This window comes from Micropterus salmoides, unplaced genomic scaffold (genome assembly GCF_014851395.1).
Source record: "Micropterus salmoides isolate LMB-PRFRI ecotype aquatic unplaced genomic scaffold, ASM1485139v1 Ms_hic_scaffold_22, whole genome shotgun sequence".
Classification (NCBI taxonomy): Eukaryota; Metazoa; Chordata; class Actinopteri; order Centrarchiformes; family Centrarchidae; genus Micropterus; species Micropterus salmoides.
The window spans coordinates 2,792,675-2,797,278 of record NW_024041373.1 but is presented as its reverse complement, the minus strand read 5'-3'; positions in this window follow the sequence as shown (position 1 = coordinate 2,797,278).

Below are 4,604 nucleotides of genomic sequence, written 5' to 3'. Positions count from 1 at the left end.
CGGTTCAATCCCTGGCTCCCCCTGGTTGCGTGTCGAAGTGTCCATGTGCAAGCTACTGAACGACGATTTGCTCCTGGCGGCTGTTCCGCCAGTGTATGAATGTGTGTGAATGTTGGTTTCTGTTTGAGCACTTGGGCTCAGTGTATGAATGTGTATGAATGGTGAATGCAGTTATAGTGTAAAAGCGCACTGAATGGTCGAAAAGACTAGAAAGGCACTATACAAATACGGGGCATTTACATAGCACCACCTGCTGGCAACAGCAAATGACCTTTAATAAAGCAGCCCCCGTGGCACGTTTCATCTACATGTCCAGACGTACCAGAAAGCCTCTTGGAGCAATGCCCGAAACACAGTAGGAAGTTGGCCATTTGGAATTTTATGGTCATTTTTGGATTTTTTACACACTTTACACATAGTTTAACAAACTCCTCCAAGGGATTTAGTCCGACCATCTTAAGATTTGTGCTGTGCAGTCTAAACCCACTTACGATTAAAAGTTTTCGTGGAACGGTGTGCCTGTGACGTGGCGTCGAAAATTAATGATTTGCCATGAAAGAGGAAGTTGTAATAACTTAAATGTACATGCTCACATCTGCCATTAAGGTTCGCTTATAAAAATATTCCGCCATTTTGAATTTTATGAAAAAAACATTTTTGACATCTCCCCTAGACCGTAGCTCCGATTGCCACCAAATTTTCAGTGAATCATACTTTCAGCTCTTTATACATCCAAAACAAAGTTAATGTGGTTTGGTATGAAAAACACTCTCTCCCAGCCTGGTGTAATTACCACAGTTGAGGGTGTGGAACTAGAGCAAGTAAATACATATAAATACTTAGGAGTTTGGCTAGACAGCACACTATCCTACTCTCATCACATTACCAACCTACAGGCCAAGGTCAAGGGCAGATTGGGGTTTTCTCTACCGTAATCGGTCATCGTTTACCCAATCTGCTAAACTTGCCAGTTTATCACTCAGTGTTACGGCCACCGCTGGCTGCCTTAGAGTATATTAATTGTGTGTTCCTATGAGTGAATCTGACTGTCATGCAAACCCAGCTGTGTGATTCCCTGTCAAGGATTGGTTCCTCTGGAGCTGAGACCACCTACTTCCTGGTTGCTGTTTGCTGGCGTCTGTGATTGGTGTGGCTGTGATCCGACCGAACCTGCCAATCAGGACTCTGCAATCAATGCCAGCTGGACTATAAATAGCTTGTGTACCCCCACAGTTTGGGGTGACTGTGAGCCAGTGATCAGTTTGCCTTGCTGTTGGTTGCATACACTGTTAGTTTACAGAGTATTTTGTGTGTTTGTTTTTCTTGATATTGTCTGTCTGTTGCCTGTCTGAGTGGCTTCAGTCAGTAGTTTGAATCATTGTAAATCACATCGGGTATTCTTTTGTTTGAGCATTCTCAGTTGCAGAATAACTGCTCGTTTGTTTTACTTTGTACTTGTAAGCTTATAGGTGCTGACCTCCTTTTGTTCTTTATTGTGTGTTTGTTGAGCTGAGTAACTGTCTTTGGACAAGATCCCCTTTTGTTTCATTTTGTGTATTTGTCAGCACCTGTATAGCCTTTTTTGTTGTATTTTCTTGTGCAAGTACAGTAATTTAACCCTTGACTTTAACCGGAATATTTCAGTTGTCCAATTCCACCTTATTTCAGTCCCAATCACTTGTTGCTGCCCTGCCCTAACAAGCTGGGTCATAACATTCAGCTATCAGATTTGCCACCAATGCTCCTTACCTTACCCTAACCCTACACCACTGCAATCTGTACACCTCCATAAACTGGACATCAATTCACACTCGACGTAAGATCCACTGATTTATGCTCATTTACAAAACTCTCTTAGGCCTAACCCCTCCGTATTTGGGATGTCTACTTCATCCTTCTTCTGTCATCCACAGCACCGCTCTTCTAGTCACATCCAGCTACAAATCCCTTCAGCTAACACATCATTAGGTTGCATCGCCTTTCAGTTTGCTGCACCCAACGATTGGAACAAACTACAAAAAACAATAAAACTCTCCACTCTAGTCACCACTGCCACTTTTAGGCAAAATCCCCAACTCATTTACAGAAAACTGTAATTGCTTCATGTGATATGTGTTGTTATATTTCACTCTGCTACTATCTAGATAGATTGTTATTATTCAACTATTGTGCCATTTGTTGTATTGCCTACTCTCTGTAGATTATCTTATGTCTAGTCTGTTATCATGTTTTTTTATCTGTCTTTTAATTATTTTTTCCTTTGGTCTTTGTGTCCTTGTGCCTGGGTTTAAGGTTGGTTGTTGGGACTGTGTTGTTGTCCTACATCCTTTGTCTCCTGCCAGGCCTGTTCTTAATTAACTTGCCTGGTAAAAAAAAGTTATAATTTAAAAAATCATCATTGGATCAAGCCTATTAAAAGTATTATAAAGCATGTCAATATCTGTGATGTATATGTTATATATAGACGTGGACTTGTTTGCGTCTCAAGAGACTACAAACTGTCCACTGTTCTCCCTCTCGCCCCCAGCCCCGCTAGGGCTGGATGCCATGGTGCAGACGTGGCCAAGGCTGCGTCTGTATGCTTTTCCCCTAGTTGCTCTGCTCCCAGGGTTTCTGGAGTGGGTCCGTCAGGACAGTGTCAGCCTGCTGTTAATAGCCCCATTTTGGCCGGCCCGAGTATGGTTCTTGGATATAATCTCGCTCCTGGAGGGCCCGCCGTGGCAGGTCCCTCAGGCGGAGGGCCAGGTCTTTCACCCTTGCCCTGCCCTGTGGAGACTGTGGGTCTGGCCCCTGAGGGGGCCCAGTTCCTTGAGGCGGGCCTGACAGCGGGAACAGTCGAGACGCTGCTCAGCTCCAGAGCCCGTCCACGAGAAGGATGTAAGGCCTGAAGTGGAATGTGTTTGCCACCTGGTGTAGAGAACAGGCGGTGGACCCAGTTACCTGCCCGGTGACTATGATACTGGAGTTCCTCCAGGACAGTTTCTCTGCTGGCCTTTTCCCGTCCACACTCAAGGTGTATGTGGCTGCCATTGCAGCGTTCCACGCCCCTCTGAGGGATGGGCCTCTGGGGAGGCTTCCACTGGTCATGCGCTTCCTCCGTGGAGCCCGGAGGATGAGACCCGTGACTCGTTCCAGGGTTCCCACTTGGCTGAAGTCCCCTTCGAACCCCTGGAGTCGGCTGAGGCCAAGCACCTGACCCTTAAGATGGCCTTTCTCCTCGCTATCACCTCTCTGAGGAGGGTGGGGGATCTCCAGGCACTTTCGATTTCTCCTCGATGCCTGGTGTTTGCGCCGGGGAGGGTCAGCCATCCATCACCCCTGTCCGGGCTAGGCCCCTAAGGTTCCGTCCAGGTTGGCAGGGTCCACGGTGCTGCAGGCGTTTCATCCCCCACCTCATGTGACGGCGGAGGACGGGAGACTTCATCTGCTCTGCCCTGTCAGAGCGCTGAGTATTTACACTCTGAGGACTTCCCGGTGGAGGAAAGCAGACCAGTTGCTGGTGTGTTTCGGATCCCCCAAGGCTCTCCTTGTGCTCTCCTCTTAGTCGTGCCTACGGGTTACTGCACGCTGGGGGCAGGCGGGGGTTTCGACACGGCCTAGTAGGTGTCTCGTTCCCCTTCTCGGTGAACAAGGGTAACAAGCGTAACCCGAGACGTTCCCCTTCGAGGGAACTCGAACTGCGTCGGTCCGCCACACCTCACCCTGCCTGGAGTGCCTTGCTTCATAGCAAAGAACTGATGTGTCCGGTGTGCCGGCGTGCTTATATGTAACTCTTGTTCCCCGAGTTACATACGTAACCCGAGACGTTTCCTTACCAGTCAGTCAGAACTGAAGAAGTCTCTTGGATGAGGGACGAAACGTCTTCTAGTTTTTCTACAAAGTCCAATTGCCCTTGACCTCAACCTTCGTTGGATAACTCTGTCAAGCTCAATATCTTCAGAAGTTTTGCAAACAAAATGAGAAGTAACCAGCAGCAATGAAAGTGTTGTGGGGACAGCCCAGCTGACGGTGAGTGTCGTGGTTTTCCTCTTTTTTTCTCACGTTATTTCACCCATTGTTTTGCTCTGCCTGCCTCCCTGTGTTCTCTTCCTCTCTCCCTTGGCTCCTGAGCCCAGCCAACTACCTACACCTGCACCTCATCTGCCACCTCGTCAGCCTGCCACACCTGCCAGTAATCGACCTCATCCCTGCCTGTATTTCAACCCCGGTTCTCCACACCATCCTCGCTTGATCGTCGTTGCTCCTTACCCGGTGCCACCTCTACGTCCAGGCTCTCATGTCCCTTGTTTTTTCTCATTTTCCCTGCATTTTGTCGCTCCAGTCACTAACCCTGTCTTTCTGTCTGTTTTCCCTCCCAGGTTCACTCACCCTCGTCTTCCGTTCAGTCGGCTGGGCTCATCCTCCGGTCCTCTCCTCTCGGGCTTCCTCCACGGCGCCTTCCCAGCACCTCCCTGCTCCTCGCTTCACCACCTGTGCCTCGCCTGCTCCTTGGTCCTCCGTGCCCGCGTCCCCCGGTGTCCACCTCTCCTCCCTCACCTCTTCCCTAGCCCCATCCGTGAACCCACAATAAAACCTCCTTCCCTCTGAGTGTTGCGTTTGGGTCC